Raw genomic sequence first — 10399 nt, 5'->3', positions numbered from 1 at the left:
CAACTTGCGTTGAGCTTGTATTTGTCCTCCAAACCGCTCAGGTTGCAGCCCTAGTAGAAACAACAATGAACCCAATGGATAATAATATCAAATTGAGCCATGGTTAGCCGATAAGGTCTCACCCAACTATTATACGAAACGGAATTACGGATTTGGGATCTGATTTTTAGCCCAGTCCTTTGACAAAATCCTAATAACAAGGAATTTGAAAGCTAAAAGAATTTCAAAAATATAAAAAAAGAACAATAATTGAGTAATAGGGGAAAATATTAAAACACTTGAATTAATAAAAGTCATGGGTTTGCATATACTTTAATGAAGGAATTAGGTTGTTTGCAACTCTAAATCTTTTGGATAAGGTTTTAATGGTGGTGGTGACCAAGACATTAATGATACTTAGAATAGTGTCTTATTTAATTTAATCAACTATAAGTGTAAGAGTAAAATCACCTTCAACACTTCTAAATACAAGAAAGAATAATCAACCCCCCCTCCGGACATACTCTCCTGACATGTCATGTGACAAAACCATAGATTTTATTTCCTCGGGATGCACAACTATACATCCCCATCACATGCCATGTCGGGAGAGTAGAGGGGGAGTACGTCAGAGGGATGAGTCGGAAAATCATGACTCCACAAGAAATGGACAATAAGGTCACTTCAATTATCTTTAATCTTCTATCCAGCTCCGACGAGGCGCATTCAAATTCCATTGACGTTCATGGCACTTGGATCACTACGCCTAATTACAAGATTTGCTTTTATTTTTAGTTAAAATAAAGATGGAAAGCTTATACATTTTGAAATTGAATTAATAAAGTAAACTACATTAGCTATTGATGCAATAGGTTGGGGCAACTTGTTTGCTTAAGAAGTAACTATAATAGTTCACCAATGATACCTTCACAAAGGAACCCCCATAAGGCCATAAATGATTTGACGGATTCGTCGTTGGAATGTGTGGATCACAGACTCACAGCATGTGACAATAGCCCAAAAGTAACAAAAACCTCCATTTTTGTGAAAAAGTCTCGTTCAAAGCGAGTCTTGCACCTCTAACGATTAAAACAATGAAAAAAACATGTATTTTTCAAATAGATGCGTATTTACTTTTGTAAATTTTAAACACATATTTTAAAAAAATATAATAATAATAACCTATTTTTGTAAGTCGAAAATTAATTTTTATGGCCTTATGGTTGTTTGTGATTTAGTTCATAAATGTTATTTAATGTGGCTTTTATAATAATGTCTTGATGTTATGTTTTTTTAATTTTTTTCAATATTGTATCATTTTGTTCCAAAAATACATTGATGGTAATACTTGTTTTTATCATAAAATGTATAATTATGTGTGTAAGAGTCCCAAATTACTTTTTTTTGTTTTTTCCTGTCTTTTCTGAAGTTTTCCCTTGTTGTTTTAAACTCTTATTCCGACTTGATGACTATGTTGGTAACCACCAACGGATCATGACAATCTTTAGAAAAACTCAATGGTTGGGAAAATCTCTTAAAGGCATAAACCATGTAATTAGGCTCATTGGATTTGCGTGATATTTGCACTTTCACTCACCCAATGAGTTGGCCACTTAATAAATCATTTGGATTGAAGAGTTCATGGGCCAACTTATCTATAATACTTGTCGATTTGGCAAAACTTTTTTGTTTAAGACAATATTTCTCTAACCTTTTCTATGGAACATCGTGAATTTTTGTGATGGACATTTATCTTCGGTTATCCAATTGACTTAAATGTTAAGTATTTATGTTTTAATTAGACTTTGGAAAACTTCTTATCGTGAATATATTAGAGTAGCGATTGTTATTTAAATTTCTTTGGAGACTAAGACCAAATAAGATAATAGTTGTTGTACATAACTAAGAAAGAAATTTTTTTTAGTAAAATAAGTAATTAAAAACTATTGACAAATGCCAAGTCGGTCGTTTGATTCAAATTTTGAAACCTTGCAGAAACTTCCTGCTTCTATAATGAATCGTGATAATCTGATTACCCCACGTGGCAAACCCAATCGACTACCCTGACATGACAAGTTCAGGAATCGTAGATCTGCATTCCTCGGGTTACATGGCTGCACTTTCCCATAAAAAAAGTGCATCGCGAGGGAATCATGTATCCAAGGAGTACAGATCCATGGTTACCGAACTTGTTATGTCAGGTAGTCGATTGAGTATGCCACATGGGGTAGTTAGATTATCACAACTCCTCTATGATATACATGACACATTGGATTTGTGGGGATGTGCCCCTAATTACAATTGGAGGCCAAGTGAAACATAGAATTGGTGGGTTTGCACCTAAGTATCACCCCTTATATGAAAATTTGTGGATGCAGATATTTTAAAACCTTGTGTGGAGATATGCATTTATTTTACAAATTTAAGTAAATTGTGTGTGTGTGTTTTTTTCTTTTGTTACAATTATATTTTACATAATGCTGATGATTGGACCTTGCATCCCACCACTGGCATAAAAGTGTATGGGAACCATAGATGCTTTCCTTGAGGTACGAGTGAAAAAGCATCTATGGTTCATATCCACTTTCACGTCAAGATGTGCGATATGAGGACCAATATTGAGGTCACTCCAGCACGACTCTTATTTATCAAACAACTTTTATCACTTGCATACTCTTATAGTAGCTATGGTTGTAAAATATTTGAACCCAGCACCTCATGTGTATTGTTAAATGTTCTTATTGAAGCTGATTTTTGGTTAAAGCCCATTCATGCCACTACCTCCACCAAACACATTACGAGGTTTGTGACATGGCAACACTTGTGCTAAGGAATGCTTGGTGGCTCGGGCGCTATGTTCGTGTTCACCTTGTTGGTTTAGACCCTAACTTGAGTTTTTTGGGTGTATTTTGTAGCTAGGGGTGTGGGAGTCACAGACCCCCATGACAGGGGTTCGGGGGTTGACAGGCCCTCAAGGAGAATGACCTTACAACTTTTGGGGCATTTTTGTATTTAGAAATGTATGTTTCACCCTAGGATGTCATATATATTCCAAGTTTAGAAATCCTTAAAAATATTGTAGTTTCGTAATTTTCATCATTAAAGAATTCGTCACCCGTGGACATAGACAATTTTACCGAACCACATAATTCTCTTGTGTTCTTTGTTTTCTCTGTTTTAATCTTCATAGTTTATTTATCTTGATTGGTCGAATTTTTCAACAACACCCGTGTAAGCTTATATTGGTGCATGCTTTCAATCTTTATCTGTCATCATTTTAAAACTCGTCCGAGACTAAGACGTATCGCCTAAGTTAACTCGGTATCAGAGCTGAATGAGACCAACTCACAAAGTTACTTTTTTGACCGAGATTTAGGACTTACATTCAATTTTTTGATTTGTCTCACGAGATGACTCAAACGTATTGGAAAACTCATCCGAGACAATTCGATATCGGGCTTGGATGAGACGAGACGCAAAACTGAGTTTTAAAACCATGTTATTTGTTCCTCACAATAATTTTTGTTGGCTTGACAAAAGGGGATGTCAAAAGTTGAGTCCAAACACATTGAGACTAAAGGTAAGTCGAACCAATACTAAAAGCCCAACACTATATGCATATATGATGTGTACATGGACAAAGGTATATGACTGCCCTTGGATCTGTTCGATCGGAATGGACGCCTAAGACTTACAATATGTACACGACCCTTACAATCAGACCGAAATCATGCCAGTATTCGTAGCTCCACCTTTTAGGTTAAAGCAATTAGGTATAGTTGATTCAAATTAAGAAAAAAATGGAAACAAGATTGGGATTTGGGACCAAATCTGTTGTGATACAAAGTGTGAAATGAAACCGGGGAGGAGTCATAGTGGTTTTGATTCCTATTGATTATGGTTTCGGTTTTCAAATTAATGGAACCGGGGAGGAATCATCAAAATATTTCTCTTGCTTTTGGTTGTCAGTTCCTATTGGTTTCTATTTTCAATTGGTTCGATTCTAATTGGTTCCAATAAAAGGGAATCCATAATAAAGGGTGTTTGGTTTCGATTAAATGGGTACCCATTGATGAAGGGAAGTCTAGCATCTTTGCAAAATTTCAATGATAAATCATATGGGTCCCCCTCCTTGTATACTAATGGATGCTCTTTTAACTTTCAAGCGGCTCACCTATGATTCCAGAGAAAATATTTTCAAGGGAAAAATAATTACTTAGAAAAATGATTATGAAAAATTGAATTCCTTAGGAAAATAAATTCCAGTTTTTAGTTACACTGAGTAAAATCTCAAAAAGATAGTTGATTTTTTGTCTGGGGGCGGGTAATATTACTGAGAAAATAACATCAAGAGATGAGAAAATCAATTTTCACAAGGATTGGGAAGGAAAATATTTTCTGGCCAAGATAAGAAAATTAGTTTCCAAGAGAAATTATTTTCCTCCAAAAATGCACACTCATACACCTGTAAAATTCATTCCTATAGTCCCCTCTTTGCAGGTACATGATTGCACCTTTTAAAAAAATTTATCATTTACTGAGGAAAACATTTTTTCAGCTTTGAATTTTTTTTTCTCCAACCTAACCATTGGGAATTCGACTGTCCAGTCAAATCCAATTGTGATTCTCTCACCGTTTCCACGCTCCCAAAATTTAAAAACCAACTCTATTTTTTGACATTTTCCTTGGTTCAATCAAACACCTACAACATTTTATATAGAAATCAATTTTCTTATTAAGATTTTCCCGTGATATTGATTCTTCTTTAAAAATAAAAAATAAAAAATAAAAAACATTCTCCTTGCAATCATATTCAAGCCATTTACCTTTACCAACAAAAAAACATTAAATTTGATTATAAGACATATGGCATGTTTTTTTCTATAAATGTAAGAACAAGAAGAGTGGGGCCTACTCCCATAATTTGGTCTATGTCCCATATGTCATTTCCATTGCTTTATGAAAGAATGAAAACATATATAAAATTAAACTAATTATTGCATATTTATTTAATCAGAGCTACTCAAACCCTAATAACACCCCCAAAATCGTCATCTTAGGTCATCACCCACATACAACTAATTTTGCTTCACAAACACCCTTAACCATCAAAAAGAATGAGAAGCATCTCTAACCATATATGGCTTTAAACTTTATAGTGAGTAGAACACGGCATGGGATGAGCAATGATGCATAGAGAGCCCTAGTGAAACAAATGTACCAAACAAGCAAAGGATGAGAGAGATAAAGAGAAAAAGAAAAGAGAGAGATAGGGAGGACATGTGTTTGTACGCATGGATCGCTTCCTCAAATGCTTTTGCAATTCTTCAAAGAATCGTGGGTGGCATGGTAGGGACACCTCTCCACCTCCACCCACACCGTCTTTGAAAGCAACGTCCACGTCAACAATCAAACAATTCACACTAGATCTACCAATGGGTGGGGTCAGACCCAAATTTTGATTTATTATGATCTGATGAATTAGGGTTTGAAATAGTGATTTGAGTTTCATATGAAATCGTATGATCAATAACAATGTATCAAATCCCATCAGAACTCTGCAATTAACATGCTTGGATGAAAGTAGTACTAAGGTAGGTGACCTCCTGAGATGATTGATGATATGAATTTCGATAAGGATCCAATCCAATAAAGATTCAATTTGATAATTCATCGCATTGGTTTAGATCAAACATGTCCTCGTCTGAAAAGGAATCCAATAGGACAATATGTAAAATATACGTATGTCGTTGGGTGGGATTTGGTTTCAAATAATTAGATTCAGAAAGAATCTGGACTCATTGTATTTCCATATCGACCCTGAATTGATTCCAACGATTCAAACTCGATCTATCGATTGCCTGATACAACTATTGAAGGGCTAACAAGGGGACTTGATTTGGACTCAAGGGGTCCAAAGGGGAAAAAAAGCAATGTTTAAAGGGAAAAAAGGTGATAAGAATCCTCCACCACCAAGAGAACATCAAAAGCAAAGAAAAAGAAAGCAAGGAGACAAAGTGGAAGAATGTTGATCTATCATTAAAGAAAAGTATTAGTGTGGTCTCCTTTTTATCATCCTCCCTAATCATCAGCTACACTCAAGATCCTGATTTAGGATTCACATATTACGAATCTCTATGACTATCCAATGGTCTCAACCTAGGGACAACGATACTATCTTTTTTCCAATAAGATTATATACCCCAATTGACTTGGTAAAATTATGTCTGAGGTGCTTACTCACAATGATACCGACAATGCCATATATGGCGCATTAATGCTTTTTCAATGTCTTCAAAGTCAATTACATTTCTTTTTCTCTTTCAAAAATTTTCCCATGTTTTTATCTGATTGGCTTGTTGAGTTGGAGTAGATCCAAAGTCAGCTAAGATAGATTGAAGCAATCTTCATTTTATTTTATTTTCAATTTCATGTTGAATCCTAGTGATGATGATTGAATTTTTTTATAAAAATATTAATCAAAATTTGACTTGACATTATCCATATAAATGCATTAATGTCATCATTAGTGTACATGTGTCACTTTGAGATACACATAAAATATTTACTTTCGACCTTGACAAAAGAGGTCGAGAGTCTGTTAAAACAAAATTTTAAAGGTGTTTGTAAAAATTGGTGTCTTAAGGAAGAAATATATTGTGGCCTAAAAGAAATTGACCATTAGTCATCTAGAAGATCAACGAATCTATGAACTTTAAATTAGAAGATAAGCTCAAACCCTAGAAATCCCAATTTCTTCCTAATTAAGGAGATCTAAGAATCATGTATTCTAGTGAAAAAATTAAACACTATTACCTAAAATGAAAAGTTGCCTAGAAACTCTTACAATAAGGTATGAAAAAATGAAATAAAAAGCCATTATTGAATGAAAATATAAAAATAAAAGGACTAAGAAAACTTAAATCTATCGACATGTTATGTAATTCATTTTTCAAGACTTTAGTAGTCTTTTTTTACATTTTGATTAAAAATGTGCATTTTTAATATAAAAAATTATCTATAAGTGAAGTTAATTTTGAATAATTATGATTGAAATTAAAGTGCAAAAAAGATTTTCAATGGTACCTTACTTTTTTTTTTTAACGTTATTTTATGCAATCTTTGCTTTCCGTCATTTATATACTTACGGATAAATTAAAAAGAGATTCTATTGCCTCACCCATTTTTGCTAAGAGCACACCAATTCATATGATTGCATTAGCACACATGTTGGGCATCTTAGTAAAAGTTGGTGTGGCAATAGAATCTATTATATTAAATATTAAAAATATAGAGATGAATCAAATAATTGAATTTAATAAATAATTTGAATTTAATTTGTTACAACGTATGGCTTCCAAGCCCTTGGATGGGTAGCTCGTGGGCATGCTTTTTCCGCATGCTGAAAAATAAAAATAAATAAATAAATAAATAAATACTTTATTTATTTAAAAATAAGTTTTAGTTTTATTAAATATATTTTTCGAATACCCCTATTATAGCACAGCTCGCCCAACCATACGACTTCCTTTTCTGACACGTGGACTTTTGTCTGGCTCCTTACTCATAACTCATACATAACTGGTCCATCCACTCTTTGATGGACCAACTTACCACCAGAAGTTTAGTATGGGCTTAGATCCTTCCACGTGGAAAAATCAACCTAGAATCGGTGGTTTACAATAACCTATGGAACCAAGGTATACTGCCAAGTCTTGGGGTACAGTATTAAACACACCAAATACTGTATTTGGATGTGAATAATCATTTTATTTTTTAATTATAACACCCCTATTTCTTTTCCTCAACTTCTTCTTCTTCTTTTTTATTATTATTATTTTTATTTATTTATTTATGATGAGTAAGTTTGAAACTCCAATGTCAAAGTTGATTTGCAATGTCTCAAACCAACTAAGCAATGGGTAACCTCTTCGATTTGAGCTTATATTCTCTTCAATACTTTTTTGAGTTCACGGGTATCGATTTAAAAAAAGTCAAAGAATAATTTGATATTTTTACATTACCCTCAAAGCTCTTTTTTCCTTATTCTAGAAGGTGGTGTATACAAATGCACATGTATCAAAAGGACCTATTATAATTTAAATATTGATTAGAGGGTCTGGAAATATTATATAGTAAAAATGGTATTTGTAGATACGTAGACTTCGAAATCTTTGAAAAGGTTTGAATTCATCTACTTAGGTTTTGAAATCGCCACCATTCAAAGAGTTTTGATGTAAATGGACACCACTAAAATTATTTTGAAATTCATTTTTTCTTGACTTCTAGTCACTTTTATATCCAAAATGATGGGTAAATGTCCACTTAGAGATCTAAATAAGGGAATTCGATTGAGGGAAAAAGAATGTTTTAGGTACCTTGTCCCTCCTATCATAAGATGGTTACCAATATGACTATAGATGAAGCCTTAAAACTATTTTTTTGGATTTTTGAAGATAGAGGAAATTAGAAAGAAAACATTCAGAAAAATTGGCTATAATTTTGTTTTTAGAAAATTAACAAATTAAGATAATGAGTAAGCCTTTATTAGAAGTAGGTGTTTGCTATATATTTTTGTGAATTAAAGACTTTTGTGAGAATCCATTATTTTGAGTTTCAAAACTTTAAAACAAGATTATATACTCACTTGAGAGTAACTTTTTATTAGTTTAGTTTTTAAGAGGCGTTCATGGGTTAGACATCACCATTGGAAAGACTAGAGAACTTCATACATGATTTGTATCATTTTTAAAATCATTTTTTATTGGTTTAAAGAGTTAGGTGAGAATCTAAAGAGATTATTACCTTTGACTCTTAACCATTTTGTAGAGTAAAATGCGGTGTGTGTGGGGATGTGTATGCATGTGATGGACTTAACAAGAGAATATTAACTCCTAAGAGGGTTTATTCTCTAGCTCTATTGTTATCGAATAAAATAAAATAAAAATCATTATTCTAGGAAACTTAAAATGTAAGAAAAATAAAGAAAATAAAGCATCTACACTATAAATTTAAATTGCATAAGTAAATAAATTAAAGACAACCTATTTAAGTGCTCTCAAGGAGCTTATTGGGGACTTATTGTGGGAGATTATCTTTAGGAGAAATTACTCTTTACCCCCAAGCCTTTACATTATTAAATAAATATAAATGAAAATTTGAAATTAAACAACTAAAATAAATAATGTGGAGGTGAGGATAGGGGACTAGAGAGGGGGTTATGGTAGCTAGAACTTCTCTCACATTCTTTTTCTTTTTGAGATGATTTGGACAAAATTTTGCGAAGGCTTAAGAGTTTTGAGAAATTATTATGACAGAATTGAGATTTTAATTATTTAATTTTTTTTTCTTTTATCTTAAATGGATCTCCTATTTATAAGATTTTTGGAGATCATTGGGGGTAAACTTGTCATAAAACCTTTATACCCCAAGTATTATAGGAAAAATCTTCATGAAAAACATCAATTATATCTTTTAACATTGGTCTTAATGGTCTTGAACCTCTTGTAGAATCACACCAATTTTGATGATCAACGGATAAATAGTTTTTGCACTCAAAATTTTAAAGAATTCTTAATAGGAGTGTAATGGTTCTAAACCTTATGATTTGGGTCAATTGTGAGATATCTAGGCCAAATGGCTTGTAATTTGATAAAGGTTTTTTGTCCTTTTTGATAATTTCCTTAGGTTAGCTCTCTGACAAATTATTGATACAAAGGTTTTGGGCACAAACTGGTCATAAGATTTTGAAAAGTTGTCAATTTGCCTTGAATGCCATAGAACCTTTTAGATATTTTAAAAAATGTTAGAAAAGTAAAAGACGATTTTAACCTTAATGTGTTTCAATAGACTAATGTTAGATGATGTAATTATACTTGAGTGGGGATCAAGTAAGAGCTTTAGCTAAGTTTAGGAGAATAAGAGGATTACCATAAGGTTCTTGGTAGGGAAGATTTGGAAATTTAAAGTATATGGGTAAAAAGGAGATTATGGAGGATTTTCTTAGAGAACAAGTCATTAAGAGGGGGGTTTAAAAAATCATCTCTTGTGGAGAATTTCGTGCACACATGAGATCTCTAACTACCTAACTGAATTGAATATACCCAATTACGATCAAAATAAATTATGTTTGGCCATACTTTGAGGTAGAATAGTGCAATTTTAAGCATGCACATCACAAAAGTAAGGTCAATACAAAATATAACTTGGCCATATGATCTGTAAGGCCACGCAACAATGACATTTTTATTACAAAAGTACTCTTACTATATCAAGTTTGTTACTTAACAAACCTTGGAATGAGATTCACATAATTGTAAATGATTAAATACCGATAATAACTTCAGTTCTTTTAATAAAAAATAATTATTTAATTAAAAGAACTGAACGTATTATAGATATTTAAGGTAAAAAAAAAAGA

This window comes from Akebia trifoliata, chromosome 8, assembly GCF_017979445.1.
Source record: "Akebia trifoliata isolate Shusen 1 chromosome 8, ASM1797944v1, whole genome shotgun sequence".
In the NCBI taxonomy this organism is placed as follows: Eukaryota; Viridiplantae; Streptophyta; class Magnoliopsida; order Ranunculales; family Lardizabalaceae; genus Akebia; species Akebia trifoliata.
Note: the sequence above shows the minus strand (reverse complement) of the source record.